This window comes from Cyprinodon tularosa, unplaced genomic scaffold (assembly GCF_016077235.1).
Source record: "Cyprinodon tularosa strain WSP-4 unplaced genomic scaffold, ASM1607723v1 ctg328, whole genome shotgun sequence".
NCBI lineage: Eukaryota > Metazoa > Chordata > Actinopteri > Cyprinodontiformes > Cyprinodontidae > Cyprinodon > Cyprinodon tularosa.
The window spans coordinates 113738-138935 of NW_024039039.1; the positions used below are offsets into that span (position 1 = coordinate 113738).

Consider the following 25198-nt stretch of genomic DNA (forward strand, 5'->3'; position numbering starts at 1 on the left):
GGTATTAAGGTATTTTACTATCAGTTTGTAAAGAAAAAACAAAAACAGAGAAGTGTCAGGGCTGAATAAAACACTGTGAATCTCAATCTGCCAGGGATATGAATAAATATTGTCTTAATGGTTGAACAGAGGAACCTTGTGGCATCTGGGAAAACTGAACCCAAGAACCAGACTGTTAAAGATCCATTGTCCTCTTCCTGAAACCTTAGCTGATTCTTGGCTGATGACATACAAAAAAAAAAACAATGTAGCTTTATTTTGAAAGGGTCATAGAAATTGGAGTTAAAGAATGTCATTTGGGAAGTGTTGAATAGCCACGTGATCGATGGTAAAACCATTTAAAACTCATATTAGAAGGTTCAGAAGTATATCAGAGGTTCTGACCTGTTTTTATAATACTATATATCAGGGGTTGGCAGTTCCATTTCCTGGGTGCCGGTATCCTGCAACTTTTAGATTAATCCTTGATCCAACACACCTGAATCAAATGGCTGAGTTACCTCCTGAGTATGCAGTTCCTCCAGAGTCCTCTCAATCATCTCATTATTTGATTCAGGTCTGTTGAACCAAAGGCACATCTAATAGTTGCAGGATAGCAGCCCTTAGGAACAAGAACTGCCCACCCCTGCTCTAAGTAGAAGAAAAATTACGTGTTGACAGCAGACAGAACTACAGGTGGACACACTACCTAAACTACTAATTTTATTTTGTTGCGCAAATGTCGTTAACCCTGAATCAATCCATTAAAGATTGAAGAACACATTAAAAGCACAGCTGCTGTTCTAGACGTCATTTAGATGTTGGTTTTAAGGATAAATCTTGTTGGTGCGTCATAGTCATGATTTAGTCCAGAAATAGTTGTTGAAAGTTGGGCTGTGTTAGTTGGGTCCGATTTTGTTCCACTTTTGTCCAAAAAGAGATGTTGAAAAAACTCTCCAAACCCAGTTTTCAACATCTTTTCCATGATATGAAAATTACATCTTTTTACCTTTCATTTTTCAACCAAATGTAAACGGTTTTTGGACATAAATCATGTCGTCTTTTCAATCAATTTTTCAGCAGTGAGACTGCTCTCATTGTTCTGGATAGATTCAACCCTAAAGCATTAAGGACTATATCCAGATGTCAAACGGCGCTTTAAGGGTCTTTAAACACTTTAAGCTCTAGAGTATTGAGGGGCTTTAGACTGTAGTGGATGTAATGTGAAGCAGATTCTGGAGGTCCCAAAAGCAGCCTTGTTGTCTCAGGTTTGGCAGGAATCACTGAGGTCTCTGCAGCATCTGGTCAGAGAACCACAGGTGGACCTCAAAGAGAAAATGTTTCTATAAACCTGCAAAGAACCAGCAGAGCAGTTCCTTGTCACAGTCTCACCACCTATTCTGGTGTATTGTCTTGGTTTTATACATAAAATGGTGAAATATCTTTTCATCTCTGGCATTTAAGGTTCTGTGATCTGTTCTTTTTAATCTAAGCCTTTAATATTTTCTGGTGAATTAACCCTCGTGGTCTAAGCAAGTTAACTCCGTTTTCCTGTGGGCAAACAATCAACTTTACTTTGTGATAAATGTGACATTCAGGCAGAATTGAAGAGCGATAACGTGAAGTGGAGGATTTGGCAAAACGCAGCCACAGTTCTGATCCTGATAAAGCCCTTTGTTTGACTGAAGTGTGAATATTTGCAGTGGAGAGGAAAAAGGCTCAACACACACAGAACACACACACACTTATTCCTGAGATTTGAGTCCGGTTGAGTTTGATATTGAGCTGCTATCTGTATATTTGCTGTAGATATCAAAGGCAGTTTGCTCACGCTCGCTCCTATATAAAACCCTGGAGTTGATGTGTTGGCTCGCCCCCTGGGGTAGAACCGGGCTGTTGGTCTGGCTGCCTGCCACTGTTGCCATGATCAGCATCCGCCTGCTGTTGTCATGGTAATGACCGTTTATTTGCAGGGGGCCATCTCGTCTCCAATATTTCCGGGACACTGATAGCATTAGGAAGTGAAGGTGAGAGCAGGCAGAGGGGAGCTGAGGTAGATGAGTGATCCCTCAGTGGGTCAGCCCCACTCAGACCATTATTACCACTGACTATAACCCAAAACCACCAGCTCACCTATTTAATCAGTCAGATATAAAGATAGTTCTTTTCATGTCATTTTTTGATGTATTTTCTCTGAACTAAATAAAGTATATATATATATATATATGTTTCCTTTAAGTATTAATAGCTCTGCAGCTTATTCATATTTCTCACATTTGAAAAACAACCACTGAGGATTTTACAGGGATTTCATGTGACAGACAAACGGAAAATTAAACAATGACTGTTTAGGGGTAAAAAGCTACTTATGGTTGAAAAATTATCTTACATTCCAGTCATGTTGCATTTTATGAATTGTTTGTGAAAATGAATACATATAGAAGAGATGAACCAGCCATTGTTTTTCAGTTGTTTTGTTTTGTTTGGTTGGAAGGTGTGTTTGTTTTCTAGTCCTGTGTCTACATTGAGTGGAAAGGCCTGTTCTTGGTTTGCAGCCTGTAAAATATAATGGCGGAGGGTGTATATTATGACACTTAGGCCTTCAGTGGGCACCCCTCAACTTTAATCTACTTCATCTCACACCTTCTCATTCAAAGAGTTTTCTTTATTTTATTAATGAAAATTGTAGGTTCACATTGAATTCATTAAAACTATTAAATAACGCATGTGGAATTACATTCTCCACAACTGAAAATACGTCTTATATTCTAGGTTCTTCAAAATAGCCACCTTTTGCTTTGATTACTGCTTTGGACACTCTTGGTATTCTCTTTAGTTTCAAGAGGTAGTCACCTGAAATGGGTTTCATTTCCCAGGTGTCCCCTGTCATTGTTTAATAAGTCAGATTGATTGCCTTATGAATGTGGTTGGGACCATTAGTTGTGTTGTGCAGAAGTCAGGTGGATACACAGCTGATAGTCCTACTGAATAGACTGTTAGAATTTGCAAGAAAAAAGCAGCTACGAAAAGAAAAACGAGCGGCCATCATTACTTTAAGAAATGAAGCTCAGTCAGTCCAAAAAAAAAATTGGCAAAACTTTGAAAGTCTCCCCAAGTGCAACCATCAAGCGAAAGAAACTGGATCCCATGAGGACCGCCCTAGGAAAGGAAGACCAAGAGTCACCTCTGCTGCAGAGGATAAATTAATCTGAGTTACCAGCCTCAGATTTCGCAGGTTAACAGCAGCTCAGATTAGAAAGCAGGTCAATGCCACACAGAGTTCTAGCAGCAGACACATCTCTAAAACAACTGTTAAGAGGAGACTGTGTGAATCAGGTTTAAATGGTAAAATAGCTGCTAGGAAACCACTGCTGAGGACAGGCAAACAAGCAGAAGAGACTTGCTTGAGCTAAAGAACCCAAGGAATGGACATTAGACCAGTGGAAATCTGTGCTTTGGTCTGATGAGTCCAAATTTGAGGTATAACCATCGTATCTTTAAGAGACGCAGAAAAGGTGAAAGGATGGACTTTACATTCCTGGTTCCCACCATGAAACATGGAGGAGGAGGTGTGATGGTGTGGGGGCGCTTTGCTGGTAACACTGCTGGGGATTTATTCAAAATTAAAGCATACTGAACCAGCATGGCTACCACAGCATCTTGCATGAAATTCCATCCGGTTTGTGTTGAGTTGGACCATCATTTATTTTTCAATAAAATCAACGGTTACTTACCTTGTCTTTTTCTATTTGTTTGAGGTAATCAAAGAAAATATCTTTCTGAGTTTGGTTTCTTGAATAGTATAATAATTAATGTAATGCATTATTCCAGATGATTCCCCCTCATGTTACCACTCTGAGCATTGAGCCACATCCCTGTTATCAGAAATGGTGACTTTGTATTTAAAGTCAGAGATTATGTGATTATTTTAAACATTTCTAACCATGTGACATAAATTAAAAATGGATCTTTAGCTTCAGAATCAAACGTGATTTTTTAAATTTTCTGATCAGCTTTTGTTTTTATTTCTGCTCTGGATTGTAAGGCAGGTAGAGATGGAAGGTGTCCACCTGTGCTGTGGGAGGAGGCTGCCTGAATGACCGCCTCCTCCTTTCTCTCCTCTCTCTCCTCCACCTTCCAGCTCCTCTTGCCTCCTGTTTGCCGAAGATGAGCCGCGCTCAGTGGCTCTCGCCTCGGATTGAATTTCTGCTCGGTGGTGCTCGGATGTCTCCCCCGGAGGTCAGGTGAAAAGCGCTCCTTCTCTCAGCCAGCCTCCGGTCCTGAGAGCCGCACTTTGCCTGGAAGTTTCCCGCAGCGGAGCAGCTCCACGCCGCGGCGCACCGGTCCGGAGCGCACCGCCGGCCGGAGGACATGGAGCGGCTGTAGGAGCGGCTGGAGGAGGAGATAAACCTGAAGGAGGGAAGACTTTCACTCCAAACAGGCACCAGGAGGACTTTCAAGGTAACCATCGCGCTTTTTATGATGTTTTCCACAATAGATAAAAAATGGAACCTTTTATTTGACTTTTGGGTTTCTGTAAATAAACAGTGAGATTCAGAAAGTGGTCCAAACCTGCATCTCTATGTTCTGTGCAGCTAAACAGTAGCCTAATTGATTCTGTAAAAGTGAAAAAAGATGAACATTGAAATGAAACCAAGAGTTTGAGCTGCAGAGTAAAGCGGAATAAGCGTTTTCCTGCCCTCCATCTGTGGATGGGAGTCAAGCAGGTGGAACTGATTATTAATTGTTGCACTTTGTCCTGCAGCTGATTCTGGACCAAAACCAAATAAATATACCACTCCGCCCTTTAACAAAGTTTCCTCTTAGATTTAGACAAAACATGACAAAGTTTAGCTCCTATGCTTGGAGTTAATGATTAGACATAATATAAAAATGTGTAGTTGTGACATTTGGGATCCAAACTGTTATTATTTATTTATAATAAGTATTTGAACACCCTCCTATTTTGCAGGTTCTCCCTCTAGAAATCATGGAATGGTCTGAAATTATCATTGTATGTGCAAAAATATGATTTTTTTTAAACAAATTATTTGTATGATCCAGCTGCAAATAAGTATTTTATCGCCTCTTTATCAGCCATAATTCTGACCCTCCATGACTTTGTTAGACTGCCTTCAAAATGTCCACCTCCACTCCATTTATTATCCTAAATTAGATGCACCTGTTTGAGTTCGTTAGCTGCATAAACACACCTGTCCACCCCATACAATTAGTAAAAATCCAACTACTAATATGGCCAAGACCAAAGAGCTGTCTAAAGAGCAACAAGAAACAACTAAACATGTTATGGTAGGCTGTAAGAAGTATGAAATAAAAACGAGGGAATTGGTTCAAAATCTTAATAAAGAAAGAACTCACTTTAATTTAACAGAAATCCTTAGAAATTTCTCAAAAGATAAGTGTTATGTAATTGTTTTTCATTATCTTAGATTAATCTGTGTAATTGAGAGGATTTTAATCTTATTTTGGTTTTATATATTTTTTTTGTTTTGTTTTTTTGTTCAGTATATGTAGGTAGTAGCCATTCAGATCCACACTCTATACCATTTGGTGGCGGTAATGCACCATTTCGTTGCATGCCAACCACCAATAAAATCCCAAAGACAATAGAGACAAAATTGTACACCTCCACAAATTTAAATAAGCAACTTGGTGAAAAAAGGTCCACTGTTGGAGCAATCATTAGAAAATGGGAGAAGCTAAACATGACAGCCAATCTCCCTAGAACTGGGGCGCCATGCAAGATCTCACCCGGTGGGTTCTCAATGATCCTACGAAAGGTGAGAAATTATCCCAGAACGACACTGGAGGAGCTGGTCAATGACCTGAAAAGAGCTGGGGCCACGGTTTCCATGGTCACCGTTGGTAATACACCAAGGCGTCATGGTTTGACATCAAGCATGGCACGGAAGGTTCCCCTGCTTAAACCTGCACATGTCGAGGCCCGTCTTAAGTTTGCCTAGGAGCATTTGGATGATCCAGAGGAGTCATGGGAGGAAGTCATGTGGTCAGATGAGAACTTTTTGGTTATAATTCCACTAACTGTGTTCAGAGGAAGAAGAATGATGAGTACCATCTCAAGATCACCATCCCTACTGTGAAGCATGGGGGTGTTTTTCTGCACATGGATAGCGTGACTGCACAGTATTAAGGAGAGGCTGACCGGGGCCATGTATTGCTAGATTTTAGGGAACAACCTTCTTCCCTCAGTTAGAGCACTGAAGATGGGCGGAGGCTGGGTTTTCGACATAACAATGTCCCGAAGCACACAGCCAGGATAACCAAGGAGTTGCTCTGGAAGAAGCATATAAAGGTTCTGGCGTGGCCTAGCCAGTCAGCAGACCTAAACCCAATAGAAAAACTTTGAACGGAGCTCACACCGTGTTTCTCAGAGAGCCCAGAAGCATGAGTGATCTGTGTGGAGGAATGGGCCAAAATCCCTCCTGTAGTGTGTGCAAACCTGGTGAAAAACTACAGGAGACGTTTGACCTCTGTAATTGCAAACAAATGCTACTGTACCAAATATTAACATGAATTTTCTCAGGTTTTCAAATACTTATTTGCAGCTGGATCATACAAATAAATAGTAAAAAAAGTTATACGTTGTGATTTCTGGAGTTTCCCCCCCCCCTCTGTATGTCTGTCTATCTTGCTGTTTCTTCCTTTTGTATTTGCTGTTTGAAAGAAAGTTTCTAATAGCCATAGTTCAGTTGGTGTTCTTATGTGAACATTTAAAAATATTTTATTGATTTTGACTTAAATATAAATAAAATAAAACATGAAATTAAATGTCTGAAAGAGACATTACTATTTCCTTACAATGTAAAAATAGATGTTGCTGATGATTTATAACTGTTTGCTCCCAAATAAACTGTTAGCAATTAATTGAATTGCATTTCCAATTTGTTTAAAAATTTTTTCAGTCCATTCCATGATCAATCACATGATAATTCCTGTGGTCTGAGCTTCATGTTTTTACTGTACACAGAGAGGTTTTGTACCAGACCTCATTTCTTTCCCTGATTGTCTCCTGTGTTTCCCACAAGGCTTAGTTTTAGCCCACATTCTCTTTGCTATTTCCCTTGCACCTGTAAACATATAAAAAAAACCTTATTCCACTGTCCTGCTGATGTCATGCAGCTCTAATAGAAAGATGTGTACACTCTTTGTTGCTCAGATGTCTTATTATCATAATGTATCCTTAATGCCATTGAGTGTTTTCAGCGTTTAACCCTCTGAGATATTTGGCCAAAGTCCAGCCTTCCTTTACAACAGTTTCTGTCAATTCCTCATCTTTCTAATTGCTTTGATTAACTTAAGAGTAAAGTGGTCCAGTGCTCAAGTATGAACCATCCTACCTCTAGTTCTTTCCAATCTGTTCAGCTGCTCATCATCATTTCTAAAACAAACAATAAGCTAAGAACAGAAGAAGCTCTTGTGTCCAGAGCTCCTAATATGTTAGACAGTATGCAGCTGTCATTACTCTGCATTTAAATCACTAAAAAAAAAACTAAAAAAAAAAACTTCAGATGTTAATTATATTTAATTCAAGTTTATTACCTCCACCGAGGAGAAAATAATTTGATAGTGTTGGTTAGTCTAGTAGAATTCATGGACATATTGCTCTGAAATGTTTAGCAAAAGTGTGTCTTAACCCGACTTACAGTATAACCCATTAAATTTACTGGAGACCCGGATAACAATCTAGATTGAAGAATTTTTTTAATAATTCCATGAAGGTGTAGAGGAAAATCTTTTATTATGGGTGGATCATCTAACATCAGACACCTGATTGTTCCTAACAAAGCACTTCACTCTCGATCTGCATGTTTCTGTGGTTTCTAGAATTTTTAATAGTAATAAGGGAGACAGATCTTTTACTTACCATGGTCCTTAACTACCAATTTTAGCTTTGAGGCAGACACTCTGCCTACCTCAAAGGCTAGACTTAAAACTTTTTCTTTATAGTAAAAATTGCTCAAGCTATCCTGGGCAATTTGTACAGTTATGCTGTTATAGGCTTAGACTGCTGGAGGACCACTTTTCATCACTCCGCTTCACTCCTATGTCTTCACTCCTGTCTCTATTCTTCAATTCTGCATTATTTCTTAGATCAACCCATACGTGGATGTTTTGCTTTCATCCCTGCTGTAGGAAGATTGACTTCTACCTTGCTGATACCTCTGCTGAACTGTTTCTTTTCTAGGCACATCCACCCATGGAACTACACTGCTCAAAAAGATAAAGGGAACACCCATATAACACATACTAGATCTGAATGAAAGAAATATTGTCATTGAATACTTTGTTTTCTTTTTAAGGTTTCTTTTCTCATCTTTAAATCATTCTTGTGTGCTGGACTTTGGTCCTGTGTGGTAGTTTACAGAGCCTCCTAAACAAAACTGGTTTCGATGTAGAATTAGCTGGGCTTAAAGGTGGCACCACTAGAGCTGTTGTGATTCAGCAACATCCAACAAACATTTAGGTCAACCAAGTAAGGTCAGAGAACAAAAATGGTCAGAAGACAAAAAAATCAGAGGCATTGTTGGTATTGGATGGAGTTTGATGCTTTGTTTGTTTGCATGAACCTCAGTGAGGTGTACAGCGTTTGGACCCAACACACCTACACCTTCCTATACACCCCGCATGCCAGGATGCTGTGTAAACATCCACCATGATGCCTAATGAATTATTTATATGCCCACCATCGCCTGCATTTGTACAGAAAAGATTCAAATTTTTCCAATCATGTTCCAGATGTTTCACTGTTTCACTTTTTTTTGTTATTTAAAAACAGATTCTCTATTTATAAAATAGGTATTCCATAATTATGGAATTAAATCACAGGAAATATTTATGTGCACACAGTGCAAATCTTTGTGGTTCAGCTCATTTAAGATAGAATTTTGTATGTATGTATGTATGCATATGTAAATATATATGTATGTATGTATATATAAATATATATGTATGTATATATAAATATATATGTATGTATGTGTATATATAGGTATGTATATATATGTAAATATATATGTATGTATATTAGGGGTGGAACGGTTCACAAAATCCACGGTTCGGTTCGGTTCACGGTATATGTTGATTGTTACCCTGAAATCCCATAAAAATGTATGAAATTAATGAAAAAATTTTTGTCTCCTGTCACAAAAAATGTTGTCACAAAAAATTTTAATGAATTGTAATTATTTTTAATGATCCGCGGAAACCCTGGATAATTTCCGCATGTTTTGCTGCTTCGAATTTAATCATATATGTATATATATATATATATATATATATATATATATATATATATATATATATATATATATTAGGGCTGCAACTAACGATTATTTTAAAAATCGATGAATCGGCCGATTATTTTTTCGATTAATCGATGAATCGGACAAAAAAATAATAACCTCTTTATTCCAAAATAAGCATTTTAGACAGAACAAACAAGCACACAAGTACAGGTTGCTCATTAACTGTACTGGTGCAATATGAAAAATAAATGTTTGTGTTAAAACTACGCAAACTTACATGAGAAATGTAGCTGTACATCCACAAAATATAGCGCAAAAAAGACAGGTAGTTTTGTTTTTAAAAGCCCCTAAGGGGTTCAAACAATAGGTCCCCCCATTTCAACAAATTCATTTTTTTTAGACTAGAAGAGTTCTGCCTTTTAAGACAGGAAAGTATAGCAGTTAAAGTTGCTACTTGAGAAAATACTTAACCATAGAGATAAAAATAGCCCTGTGATTCAAATTATAAATGTATTTGGAATAAAAATGAGAGAACTAGGGGTGCTAAAAAACACATCCTCCAAAGACAGATATTTACATGGGAATGTGGCAGATAATTAATTGACTTATTACTGATCTTGCTGGATTTTATTCTGCTTTACTTCCATAAATTGCAGGATCTTTACTTTATCTTTGCCAGAAGATTTAAACTTTAAAAGCCTTGCCCTCATAATTTGCAAGTTAATTTATTTAATTATTTATTTGAAAATATAAACGCTGCTTAAGCTAATTCATATGAAATTAAAAGTAAAATAAGTAGCCAACCTTATCACTGTCTGTAACCTCCTAACACGGTAAGGAAAGCATCAGATGAGCTACCTGAGAAACTAACGTTACGTTTCCCCACTTTAAAACCAAACAAGCATGGTCGCTCACCCTGCTGATCAGCTCTCTTCACTGCCATCAAAGGCTCCAACGTGTTTCCTTTTCAGGTGCTGCATCATAACAGTGGTGCTTCCGTGCCATGTTCATTTGTTTTTACAAAAGTTGCATGTTAAGACTTTTTTCACTTTACAAAGCGCAGGCTATTTTAATTATTGTGATCAATTTGCGCCGTCAATCCCGGCACATGCGCGCTTCATTTGCAGTCTGGACGCTGTGGGTAAACTCCTCACTAAAATCCTGCGGCTCTGACTGCAGCGCTGAGAGGGAGAAAGGCGTTGGGATGGGGGAGGCGCCCCACGGCAGGCATAAGCCGCCAGTGACACCGTAAAAAGTCGCCAGATTTGTCGCTAGTCGCTTTTTTGAAAAATAGTTGCTGGAGGGGTCTGAAAAGTCGCTGAGTTGGCAACACTGCAACTGCGGCGCTGACTCGCTCCGCCATATTTTTTTTTCTTCCCCCGGATGACGGCGGTGGCGGATGACGCATTAATCGCGCGACACAACTAATCGATTATTAAATTCGTTGCCAACGCTTTTAAAAGTCGATTTTTATCGATTTTATCGATTCGTTGTTGCAGCCCTAATATATATATATGATATTGAAAGATTCTTGAAAATTTAATTAAAAGTTCTTGAAAATTAGGTTTAAGTATGAATAGTGCCTTTTTTAGACATAGGAGTCGGAGTCTTTACAAATTTTTCTATTTCTAATCTTTTCACAGGTAAGAACAAACTTTAGGAGTGATCTGAACTTTACCTAGAAGTCTTGTTCAATCAGTCAGCTGTTATCCAATCCTAGTTTTTCTCCAAATGACCACATTTGTTGTTACTTAGCGACAATTGTACATTTTATTAGACAACATAATTATATATTACACAGCTCTGCAATTACAGATTACATTTTTATTGGCTGATGATAGAACACTGGGTCTCTACACCTGCAGCTGGCATGCTGGTATCCAGGGGACTCTGTTTTAGTTTGTTGTTATTTCATTAAGAGAAAGAACAGTCATTGACTCTATGTGAGATCAGGCTGCTATTAAAAGAAAGTTCAGAAAGAGCTTCAGCAACATGTTGCTGCTTTGAACACTTCTACAGTAAGGCTTGACTTAATTTCACTCCAAGGCAGATTCTTGGATTTGTTATTTCATAAAATGTTTATTTTATAAAATGTTTAAAATGTTTAATATTTAACAGTTTTATGTTAATGAGTTGAATGAGAGAGATGGAGAGTGCTATGAAAGGTGGTTTGGAGATGTGCAGTACATGTGCGAGTGTTTATTAGAGGACACTTTGCAGAATTGTTTTGTATTGCTTGTTGGTGAACTCATTTTAAGTATTAACATCAGTGATCCCACCTTCTTTTGCACCAAGGACCAGTTTAATGACAAACAATCCTTTTACAGACTGGTCAGTAGCTGGAGTACTTCCTGGTCGCTATGGTAATGTTAAACATGCCTCTAGAATAAGACAGTATTAAAACAAAGTGCATGACAAGCCCTGAGCTTGTTTTGCTTTAACAAGATGGTAGAGATTACAGTAGTGTTCCGCCGATGCCATTTTTTGGCCCCGATACACGATATCTGGCTGTGCAGTATTGGCCGATACCATCTGTTTGAAATTGATGTGTGTGTGTGTATATATATGAGGAACTGCATACTACTTGGATGTATAATAATTGCCATCATGGCTTTGTCAAGCTGCTGCCTACCTTTGTAAAGCAGGAAAAAGACTAATACAAAGTGAATCCAGGAGAACTTTTTATTGCCTACCTGGAATGAGTGACAATAGTTGTATACATTTTTGGCTCTCAAAATGGTATCGGTGCCTTATTTGTTGGTACCCGCCCATACTGATACCACCATTTTAGTTCAGTATCAGGGCCCAGCCTGATACTGGTATCGGTGCAGCACTAGTTTACAGTGGGAGGAATCATATTACCTAACGTGTCTTGCCCAATGTTGGTCAAGAGTTAGTCAAAGACGGTTGGCGAATGTAACTGAGAGAATCTGGTCAGTTTTCGAAATAAAACACAATTTATACAGGCAAAATAAATCTATCTGAAGTAATGGAAGTTATGTATTCTTTTTGTGCTGCCACAATAACAAATGACACACGGACTGGTACCCGACCGGGGATCACAGATTGATATCATATATTGCCCCCCTTGCCCCCACCAGTAGGGGATTTTCAGATTAAACTTTACATCTGTTACTGTTCAACTACTTTAACAGCTCCTGTAATTTATTTCCCACTGCTCTTCTTTTACTGTTTCTTTAATTTTGCGGCTCAGCTCTCAATCAGCAGAACCTCCATCTCTGAACCACTAAGGTTTTCCTTCTTCCTCTTCAATGCCTTTTCTATGAATGACCTCCTTCTGACAGCGTTGGAAGTTTTAGACTTATATTGAATCATCTGGGGAACAATTATTCAGATTTCAGATTTCTCGGAAACGCACGCTCACTTACGCACAGCTAGACTGCGTCAGGTTTATAAGGACCGTTCAGATAATTTGCTCTGGTTAAGAACATGTTTTGAATCTGATGTTGTTCATACGAGCCCTTGGTCGGAGAAAAGTAAGAGCAATTTATGGCAACAATACAAAAATGTTGCATGAAGCCCAATTACTCTAAACATTTAGTTAAAAGAAGGACGTTTGATCACATACCTCAGAATGATTCAAAATAAAAAATGTAAAGATCCAGGAATAAAAAGGAACAGAAATAATCAAAACTCTTCCTACAAATATGGATCTCAAATTCAAAATAGCTGCTAATGGTTAGACAACCTCGGAGATATTGCAGTAAAAAACTGTATAGAAACCCATTTTTAACTCAGCCACACATGTACAATTATCCTTTGGTGTTAACCTTATCAAATCTGTTGACATAGTTTTATTATACAGTAATAACCGTCAGTCTGGTGATTAATCATGTTATCTACTCTGATGGGTTCTATGACTTGAGACAACAACATGATTATAGTGACTGTGCCAGACCCTGGTTCTGCCTTCAGAGGTAAATTTACAGCATTTTAAGAAGTTATGGTCACTTCCTGTCCTTGGTTCACTTGTATTTGCAGCCCTGCTATTCTGAGTGCCTCTTGTGTTTTTGTCTTATTGCCTTGATCAGCTCTATAGGTTACTTTATTTGGATATTCAATGAACTGCCGGTGGATTTTTTTACCCACGTTCAGAGTATTCTGGGCTTAGATTAATAGAGTGATAATTTTTGAGCTGATGATTCTGTTCCTGACTGATGTTTTACTGCCAGAACTCAACCATAAAGCTGATTTCTGTTACTTGCAGAACAGGTTATCTGGTTCCTTTGTAAATTTAAGAAAAAACACTTTAACAGACCCTGAAATCTTTGTAACAGTGATAGACGTGGTGTTCAGAGACATCTGCTTTATCACTTTCAAATCAAAACGATTAATGGAATGAAAGTTGTTTGTTATCTGGGAGCTGAAGAGTTTCCTACAAGAACAGAGAAAACAGCATAAATGATGCAGTTATGTTATCTATGTCAGGGCAAGTAGTTTTTATTGTTGGGAGAGTACGAATTTTTGTTGTTTTGTACACATTCTCGCGTGATTTGGAAAATCCGAGTGATTTGAAAAAGCCGCATGACTTTCCACCCGATGGCGTGATTTTTGTCCGGGAATTGGCTTGAATAAGACACTTTTTTTTTTTTACTTTGCAGGCTAAAAAAAACCACAAGGCAAAAAAAATGTATGTACAGTAACACACCCTCCACCTATTTTACCCTCCACCCATTTCACCCTCCACCCAGATAACCCTAGATTAAAAATTATCAGTCAGGGATTAGGAAAATTGGCATAATTGTATGCCATGCGCACAGTGTAAATATGGCTGTCATTTGGCAGTCTTCTGTACAGTGATTCAGGTCATACATTAAAAAATGTTCATTAAATGTTTTTCTCTTAGACATTGGAGAGGTGCATTTAAATGTTATAGAGCTAAACATGTTAAATTGATGAACTGTTATGTTATTATTATTGTCTTGTTGCTGCAATTATTTTGTCAGGGAAAACTAATCCTGAGTCAGTTAAAAGTCAGGGAATTCTGAAATGATGTCAGACTGTGGAAACCCTGTATAAAATAACTATGTATAATGATTCTCTAGAAAAGTCACATTATATTAATAGTATTATCTTGTATAAACATACCGTGACTCTAAAGTAAAAGTTATTCATTTGTGACATTGACTTCTGTCTTGTGATTTATCTTTAGATTTAAACCTGTCAATTTTTTTTTAGCTTTTTAACATTACAATTTATATTTTTCCAAGCACACAACAGTTTAAAGCAAAGTTTAGTTTGAAAAGAATGTGCAGGAAGGATTGAAAAGCACGTTAACACGGTAATGTAGGCTTGAGTTCATTATCTGACGCATGCATATACACACCAGGAACCTGGAAACTTAAAAAATACTGAATTACAAAAAACATTTAAAAAACAAACATGTTTCATTGATATATATACAAAAATGAATATTAGGAACTATATTTATCAAACATTATACTGGGCAAGTAAAAATAGTTTCTGGGCAAATGAAATGTGAAAGTCACTTGCCCGAAGGGCAAGTCGTACAAATCCTTAACGTCAACCCCTGTATGTTGATAGAGACTAGGCTTAATCCAGGTTCTACATAAAAAACATGTTTGATCCTCACGTCCTCACCAACTCAAACTACATAGAAAGGGAAGTGAGAAAGCCCAGAGTTCTGGATTATAATCCAGAAAACGTTCTAAACGGACCTACTGAGTAGAATAAAGTAGAGAGATGGGAACCATCAGTGGGTTTCTGTTTGTTTAATACCTTTAGTGATTTTTTTTTTTTTTAAACCTAACTGAATTTGAGCCGCTCTCAAAGCTCAGCACCTGCTCCATTATTGCTCTCAACCTGTTGAGTCAGTTTGCGTGAGACTGTCAACATAATTGGTAGGTTGTTGAAAAGCTATTTTTGCCTTGATATTTGAAGATCTGTCCTGTTTTTATCCTCACAGACGATTTCAGAGAAGGACTACGTGACATCTGCACTGAAGTTTGACAGAAATGTATTTTCCAGATTCTCGTTTAAATTCTTCATCTGTAACAACACTGTTAATTAAGTCCTCAGAGACATAGCTAATGACTTTTTGTTTTGTGTTTCCAGACAATAAATTGACAGTTTCTTCACTGCAGTTTATTACTCTAATATATTTGAAGGATTATTTAGACGTCCTGTATCTTTACCTGTCACAGTGAATACCTTGGGGGGGAGGGGTCATATTTGTAGCAACATTTTTTAAAAGCACAACAAGAAGAAAACATTATGTCTAAATAACAACAAAAAGGCTAAAAGACAAAATGTAGCTTGGTAAAATAGAAAACTCCAGCAAATTGGCATGTACTCTGAGATGGAGAAGGAAAGCCGACCAGAGGAGCTAATCTGAGGAAATGTGGAGCAGCTGACTCAGAATGAAGGCAGGGCAGCTAAAGAGGAGCAGTTTAAGACACAGGCTTCTCACAGTGAGGGAAGATAATCCCTAAACTAAGAAACAAATCCATCCATACATCAGTTTTCTGGCGCGCTTAATCCCAAGTGGGGTCGCAAGGGATGCTGGTGCCTATGTCCAGCTGTCTACGGTCCACCCTGGACAGGTCCCCAGTCCGTCGCAGGGTAACACAGAAACAAACAGGACTAACAACCATTCACACTCCCACCTAAGGAGAATTTAGTGAAGCCAATTAACCTAACAGTCATGTTTTTGGACTGTGGGAAGAAGCCGTAGTACCCCGGAGAGAACCCATGCTTGCTCAGGGATATATATATATATATATATATATACAGGTGCTGGTCATAAAATTAGAATATCATGAAAAAGTAGATTGATTTCAGTAATTCCATTTAAAAAGTGAAACTTGTATATTATATTCATACATTACATACAAACTCATATATTTCAGATGTTTATTTTGTTTAATTTTGATGATTACAAATGACAACAAATGAAAATCTCAAATTCATCATATCAGAAAATTAGAATATTGTGAAAAGGTTCAAAATTGATGGCCCCTGGTGCCACACTCTAATCAGCTAATTAACTCAAACCACCTGCAAAAGCCTTTAAATGGTCTTTCAGTCTAGTTCTATAGGCTACACAATCATGGGGAAGACTGCTGACTTGACAGTTGTCCAAAAGACGACCATCGACACCTTGCACAAGGAGGGCAAGACACAAAAGGTCATCGCTAAAGAGGCTGGCTGTTCACAGAGCTCAGTGTCCAAGCACATTAATAGAGAGGCGAAGGGAAGGAAAAGATGTGGTCGAAAAAAGTGTACAAGCAAGAGAGATAACCGCACCCTGGAGAGGATTGTGAAACAAAACCCATTCAAAAATGTGGGGGAGATTCACAAAGAGTGGACTGCAGCTGGAGTGAGTGCTTCAAGAACCACCACACACAGACGTATGAAAGACATGGGTTTCTGCTGTCGCATTCCTTGTGTCAAGCCACTCTTGAACCACAGACAGCGTCAGAAGCGTCTTGCCTGGGCTAAAGAGAAACAGGACTGGACTGCTGGTGAGTGGTCCAAAGTCATGTTCTCTGATGAAAGTAAATTTTGCATTTCCTTTGGAAATCAAGGTCCCAGAGTCTGGAGGAAAAGAAGAGAGGCACTTCATCCACGTTGCTTGAAGTCCAGTGTAAAGTTTCCACAGTCAGTGATGGTTTGTGGTGCCATGTCATCTGCTGGTGTTGGTCCATTGTGTTTTCTGAGGTCCAGGGTCAACGCAGCCACATACCAGGAAGTTTTAGAGCACTTCATGCTTCCTGCAGCTGACCAACTTTTTGGAGATGCAGATTTCATTTTCCAACAGGACTTGGCACCTGCACACAGTGCCAAAGCTACCAGTACCTGGTTGAAGGACCATGGTATCCCTGTTCTTAATTGGCCAGCAAACTCTCCTGACCTTAACCCCATCGAAAATCTATGGGGCATTGTGAAGAAGAAGATGCAATACACCAGACCCAACAATTCAGAAGAGCTAAAAGCCACTATTAGAGCAACCTGGGCTATCATAACACCTGAGCAGTGCCACAGACTGATCGACTCCATGCCACGCCGCATTGCTGCAGTAATACAGGCCAAAGGAGGCCCAACTAAATACTGAGTGCTGTACATGCTCATACTTTTCATGTTCATACTTTTCAGTTGGCCAACATTTCTATAAATCCTTTGTTTTTATTGGTCTTCAGTAATATTCTAATTTTCTGATATGATGAATTTGAGATTTTCATTTGTTGTCATTTGTAATCATCAAAATTAAACAAAATAAACATCTGAAATATATGAGTTTGTATGTAATGTATGAATATAATATACAAGTTTCACTTTTTAAATGGAATTACTGAAATCAATCTACTTTTTCATGATATTCTAATTTTATGACCATCACCTGTATATATATATATATATATATATATATATATATATATATATATATATATACACTCACCGGCCACTTTATTAGGTACCCCATGCTAGTAACGGGTTGGACCACCATTTGCCTTCAGAACTGCCTCAATTCTTCGTGGCATAGATTCAACAAGGGGCTGGAAGCATTCCTCAGGGAGTTTGGTCCATATTGACATGATGGCATCACACAGTTGCCGCAGATTTGTCGGCTGCACATCCATGATGCAAATCTCCCGTTCCACCACATCCCAAAGATGCTCTATTGGATTGAGATCTGGTGACTGTGGAGGCCATTTGAGTACAGTGAACTCATTGTCATGTTCAAGAAACCAGTCTGAGAGGATTCCAGCTTTATGACATGGCGCATTATCCTGCTGAAAGTAGCCATCAGAAGTTGGGTACATTGTGGTCATAAAGGGATGGACATGGTCAGCAACAATACTCAGGTAGGCTGTGGCGTTGCAACGATGCTCAATTGGTACCAAGGAGCCCAAAGAGTGCCAAGAAAATATTCCCCACACCATGACACCACCACCACCAGCCTGAACCGTTGATACAAGGCAGGATGGATCCATGCTTTCATGTTGTAGACGCCAAATTCTGACCCTACCATCCGAATGTCGCAGCAGAAATCGAGACTCATCAGACCAGGCAACGTTTTTCCAATCTTCTATTGTCCAATTTCGATGAGCTTGTGCAAATTGTAGCCTCAGTTTCCTGTTCTTAGCTGAAAGGAGTGGCACCCGGTGTGGTCTTCTGCTGCTGTAGCCCATCTGCCTCAAAGTTCGACGTACTGTGCGTTCAGAGATGCTCTTCTGCCCACCTTGGTTGTAACGGGTGGTTATTTGAGTCACTGTTGCCCTTCTATCAGCTCGAACCAGTCTGGCCATTCTCCTCTGACCTCTGGCATCAACAAGGCATTTCCGCCCACAGAACTGCCGCTCACTGGATGTTTTTTCTTTTTCGGACCATTCTCTGTAAACCCTAGAGATGGTTGTGCGTGAAAATCCCAGTAGATCAGCAGTTTCTGAAATACTCAGACCAGCCCTTCTGGCACCAACAATCATGCCACGTTCAAAGTCACTCAAATCACCTTTCTACCCCATACTGATGCTCGGTTTGAACTGCAGGAGATTGTCTTGACTATGTCTACATGCCTGAATGTACTGAGTTGCCGCCATGTGATTGGCTGCTTAGAAATTAAGTGTTAACGAGCAGTTGGACAGGTGTACCTAATAAAGTGGCCGGTGAGTGTATATATATATATATATATATATATATATATATATATATATATATGTATATATATATATATATATATATGTATATATATATATATGTATATATATATATATATATATATATATATATATATATATATATAAAATGAATGAAGATATATATATCTTTCCAGCTCTCCCTGGTATTTCACTATTTCTTTCATGTTTTTTTTTTTCCTGATGTTGCACTCACTTGGTATTGCTGTGTCAACCACAATGGTTTTCGTCTGCTTTTTTGTCCACCACCACAATGTCCCACAGGATCTTGGCTCAGTCATTCTCTACCGTCTTTGGAAGTGTTTCCTACTTTGACCTTGGGGTTTCCAGCCCATACTCTGCACAGATGTTCCTGTACACTATTCCAGCCACTTGTTTATGGCGCTCCATGTAAGCTTTCCCTGCCAGCATCTTACACCCTGCAGTTATGTGCTGGATTGTCTCAGGGGCCTCTTTGCACAGTCTGCATCTGGGGTCTTGTCTGGTGTGGTAGATCTGGGCCTCTATTCCTCTGGTGCTTAGGGCCTGCTCTTGTGCAGCCATGATGAGTGCCTCTGTGCCGTTCTTCAGTCCGTATCTCGGTGTCCTGCTGTCTCCAAGACTATTTGGATGCTACAGCATTTTGGCAAATTTGTAAAATGTTGTTGAGAAGGAAGTCAAGGTGCTGCTAACCACTCTTTACCGACTGATAGCTTAATACCTGCTTTCCCTCTAATTAATTATTAGCACCATGCAACAGCTACACCAGGCTGTCAGAGTGTTTGTTTAATCAGTGCTAATGCAGTTTTTTACCGTTAGTAATACATTTTATTTATTTATTTATTTATTTATTTATTTATTTATTTATTTATTTATTTATTTATTTATTTATTTATTTATTTATTTATTTATTTATTTATTTATTTATTTTTGTCATCATTTCACTAATATGGTGTGTCTGCCTCTCCCAAGTTGGGAGCACAGCTTCTGCAGGAAATCCAGCTTATACCGGTTTGATGATGCAGAAGAACCTAAAGGATGGCTGGATGCTTAACCGTCACTTAAGATTGGTCGGATTGTGAAGGATCGCTTAGAGCAACTTATATGAAATGGTGGCTTCTTGACAGTGACACCCATCAACAACAAACCTCCACCAAAAAGAGAAAACACCACAGCTTCCGATCAGATTCTTGTCCATTCTTCTAAGTTAAAAGCTGTCTGAAAATGTACACCCTTATGGAGACCAGATGGAAAACTGTGACTGGTAATTTCCCTAATTTTAAGCTTCATTAATAACTTTTTAAAATTCCTTTTTCATTTCAGTTTGATAAACTGCTCACCACCATTCAGTTCAAACTTTTTTTTAAAAGTTTTATCAGACACTGGAAGGTTTAGAGTCTGCCAAAAATTGATCTTTACAAATGAAAAAAAAAAAGTAAAATGTTTTAAAGATTTCAATAGAAAAAAACATTTCGGAGGCCGAGGAGGACCGAGGCAGCATGGAGTTTCAGAGAGTCAAACTTTCATCCCCAGGAATAATTCCACATTAGTTCAGCTGAGATCTGCTGGATGAAAGCAGCAGCAGGACTTTGTGAAACCGTATAATTTCCGCCGCTGCATCCCTCATCCATGACATCTCATCGGAGCACTGCCGGACTGGCATTTACCGAAATGTCAGGTGTAAGCTCACATGTGGGCGGACCGTCTCATTTACAGAGGGACGTTTTAATTAATACTTGACGGTTTAACAGCACGCACCTGCTGCTTGATCAAAGTGTATGTTGTCTCTGTGTCTGGAATAGATTCATCAGATACATTTATTTAAGCTGGTGTCCACCCAAATCAGTTTCATTGTCTTCTTGATTTCTGCTCAGAAATCAAATCTTTTCTGCTGTGTTTCTGAACGAGGTCAGGAGTCAGTGGAGCCATTCCTCAACCGTTCTGCTATATCACAGGAGTCTATTTCAGGAAACTAACCATTTGCTTTCCTTCCTGAAACTACTCACAGATAAGAACAGAGTCTGGATCAGTATCTCTTTCCCTCTTTCACCAAAAAAAAAAAGGTTTACTGAAATGCATATTTCAGGGAGGCTGAAAATGGAATCAAATTGCAGAAGATGAAGCCCAGTTTTAATAAATAATGACGTGTAAGACTGAATATTCTCTGATGTTGCGCCATCTCTACCAGCAGGAACCCCTAGAAACAAATGTTATCAGCCAAACAAACATCTCAAGAGTCATTTCCATTTGGGATTTGCAACAAAAATTCAAAGGTGCTGCATCTGAACCGTTCCTTTAACAGAAAAGCTTAATGGCTCATGCCATCATGTTGGAGGAAGCAATGAGAAGAAACTACAGTAGTCAATTTTTATTAAGAAGTTGGAATTGGTCAGATCCCAGTTGGATAGTTCAACCCCTGCAGTCTGAAGCTTGGATCGAGAAGGAAATATTTGTATTACTAAAATCCAAAATGGCTGCCATGTATATTAAAAATCACATACTTGTTGCAATATACTGCACTTCTTCAGGATTCCTGCACAATCTGGAAATTTAGAAATATGTGGATGATTAAGAAAGAAATATTAGGTATAGAAAGATCTTTGTTTTGACTCATTTATGGAGCAGAATATAGATATATTTTCCTGTCAAACAGAAAAAATGCAATTGTGTAGCATTTTGCGCTGGCGTAATGGTACGCAAGTACAGCATTAGAATGAAGCAAAAAAATATACTGTAAATGAGTTACCACTAAGGTGCTGTGAACTGGGCCAGAGGTTCAACCAGGCTGGTGAAGCTCCACCCCTCACCAGTGATGGGAGTAACGGTGTTGAAAGTAACGTCGTTACTAACGCCGCTACCTTTTTTAGTAACGAGTAATCCAAATTATTACTCTTACTGTAACTATAACGCAGTTACCATTGCAGACACCCCATTACTGCACGTTACTCTCAGGTAAGGTCGCACAATTAACCTTTTTTCATGATAGGACTCGTGCGCGCGTCATGAGAGAGGGGAGGATGGAGAGTGAGGATGACTCCAGCGGCAAAACAGCGCTTTCCAGATGAAAATACTGGTGTTACGTCGAGCTGCGTTTCCCCATCAGATACAGTTTCCCCTGCATCTCCGCACAGCGCGGCGGCACGATTCACCACGCAAGCGACAGGAAACGCGCATGCACGCTAAAGGCGCGTAACAGCCGCCCTGTGCTCGCGCCACAGGGGAACTACGGAGAGCATGAACGATCATTGGCCTATATGGAGAAAGGGAGAAATATGGATGGATGGATGGATGGATGGATGGATGGATGGATGGATGGATGGAATAGATAGATAGATATAGCTACATGTTGCAGTATCTATAACAACCCAAACACAGGATTTCAGAATTAGACATCCCCAGTTATTAATTTCATACACTCGCAAAAGTAACACAATAGTTACTTTTACTACTAACTAGTTACTTTTATTGTAAAGTAACTCAGTTACTAACTCAGTTACTTTTCGGGAGAAGTAACTAGTAACTATAACTAATTACGTGCCCAACTCTGCCCTTCACTGGCCGAGACATTGTCTGGTTTCCTTTGCTTTATACATGATGAGGCTCTTGTGTGTCAGTTCTAACTAACCCAAAACATTTTAGATAAAAAAAAAAAATCTTAAATTCTTTCCATCTAAGAGAGTAAATATCAATGCTGTTCTTTTTTCGTCTACTGGAATGGCGGGTTCTCTTTGAATACCCAATAGGCTAATCCTCCCCTGTAAATTTAGTAAAATAATTGATCAAATATTCATTTTTAAACTTCATACATGTGTTCACTAACTGAGTTAAATCAAGTTCATGTGTTTGATGAGCATTATTCAGCTGCTGAGCTTGATTTTTCCTTAGAGAGGAAACTCTTTCAGTTCTTTCTAAATCTGTTTTTCGACTTCAGAAGTGAGCTTTAAAACTAATATTTTGTGTAAATCGTAGACACCCCTCACAACCACTGTTTGCTCAGGCAATTATTCTTAGTGTTTATCAAGTGAATCAACTTCAAATAGCTTTATTCTTTTATAGCTCTATAAAAAAGTTACTTCCCCAGCACTTTTGTAATATTTTTACTTTTAATAAGGAATTTCACCGGTATCCAACTCGTAGTAGTTGTCTTATCAGGCCTCCTTACTCTCGTAAAACTCAAACACAGTTTAGTGTGTTATACAGACGATCAAGGATATGGAACAGTCTTTCCACATCACTGCTAAATCTTTCTAAAGAACAATTTAAACGGAGAGTAAAATTGCTGCTACTAAGTTGTCTGAACTTTCCATATGGATTTGTGGTCTAAATGATATTTTAAATTGTTTTATACAAAGAAATCCTGTTTTTTTTTTTTACACAATATCATATAGATGTCTGAAATGGTGAAATATATTTGTTTTTATGGAGACTGCCACTCATTAAGCCCCTTGAGGGTTTTTCGGCAGTTGTCCATCACATTTTCTTTTTTTAGTGAAACATTATTCTGTTTTTATGTTTTTGTTGTGAAAATAAAATAAAAATAAAAAATATTGCTTATATTTTAAAACATATTTAACCCTGTACTATTAAATATTCTTCTTTCTTTTAAAAATAATATCCGCTCATGCTAAGCTTGCATCTGTGCAAACTCGCCTTTTCCCTCTGGTTCTTTTACCTGCTCTTTGTTTATCTGTGCTCTGACACAGGATCCTTAGAGGAGGCATCAGGGAGCATGTTCCAGGAGGTGGTGGAGGCTTTGGATTCTGGCCTCCAAAGTGCTTAAAGGCAAGCGCAGGTAGAAACGAGCACCATCCCTCTTTCAGCCAGGGAACCTTTTTCTAAGAGCGAGTAGAGATAGAGAATGAGCTGGGCGGGAAGCCAGGAAGCAGACAAAAAGCAAAGAGGAGGTGGAAGACAAGCTGTAAAAGATCTCGACTTTCAGCTCCGCTTGTCTGTTTTCTCTCTCCCAGCCTCTCTGTGGTCTCCTCCTGCTGCGACCGGCATCTGTTGGGTAAAAAACTGATCTTTAATCGTGGCAGGGAAAACCCCCAGCAGGTCCTCTGCTCTCTGACTGAGATAAGTGATGACGTACATCACATGATGTGACTGTTCATGACCTCAGTTTATTATTTTTTTATTCTGATCATCGTTCCATGAAGCCAGAAAGTGAGGGTACAGCATGGTAGAAGGATGGTTATTTTGGATGAATCTGAGTGAAAATGTATTGGATTGAAGGAGATCTCAGTTCAAGTCTTTAAAAGTGCTATAAAACCCAGAGCAGTCAAGAGGTCTGATGATTTGTTTTATTCCAAATAAAGCTTTAAAGGAATTAGTCAACACAGGTTACGTTGAAAGATGGCGTTTCATTTCTAAACCACTAAAGAGTTTAAGATCATTCTTTCTAAGTACTGTATAAGTTATTTAGATGAGGCCCCTGTATGTGATTAGATAACTGGCAACAGAAATGTATGTGTAGGTTTCTAAATTGGTCAATAACATGAATAAATTAAAGATTTAGATTTGTTTCGTTTGTACAGCTCATACATACATGTGACATCAGATGTTTATATCTCTGATAATACAACTTTAAAATAGTTATGAACAGTAGCTAAAAAGGTTCAACTTTGGGAAAATTCAAGTAAAAATCACAAATTTACAAATATAACTCGATAAATGACTCGTGAAGCTGTCTCACTTCTTACCATTGGTTAGCAGTAATGCACCTAAAAGCTGTTTGAGAAGAGAAGATCAAAACAGATCATTGCTTCCAGTGTTATACTGCGATGAAAGCAGCATTAAAGCAAGGGTATGCAATTCATTAAGTTTTCTATCTAAGGAAAACCAGCTGATTGCATCAACTCATTGACTCAAAGGCAATTTCTCCCTCATGCTTGTAGCGACAGTGGAGAGGAAAACTCCCTTTTAACAGGAAGAAACCTCCAGCAGAACCAGGCTCAGTGTGAGCGGCCATCTGCCGAGGCCGACTGGGATTCAAGGAGACAGAAGCAGAGATGAAAGAGAGCATTTCTGCTTTGTCTGTGTTCAAAAGTAGAAGTTTAGACTCATCCAGGTTTTTTCTGCTTTAGACATGCCTATAGTACAGGTGCTGGTCATAAAATTAGAATATCATGAAAAAGTAGATTGATTTCAGTAATTCCATTTAAAAAGTGAAACTTGTATATTATATTCATACATTACATACAAACTCATATATTTCAGATGTTTATTTTGTTTAATTTTGATGATTACAAATGACAACAAATGAAAATCTCAAATTCA

General features: G+C 38.5%; 1 protein-coding gene across 1 annotated transcript in view; it reads left to right on the forward strand.

The window, feature by feature from the left end:
* The first annotated feature begins 4153 nt into the window (after positions 1–4153).
* Positions 4154–25198, forward strand: part of LOC119788861 (SH3 and multiple ankyrin repeat domains protein 2-like) — a 381590-nt gene continuing 360545 nt past the window's right edge. Inside the window, exon 1 of the mRNA XM_038293549.1 lies at positions 4154–4440. The gene's annotated coding sequence lies outside the window, so the exon portion shown is untranslated. The remainder of the gene's footprint in view (positions 4441–25198) is intronic.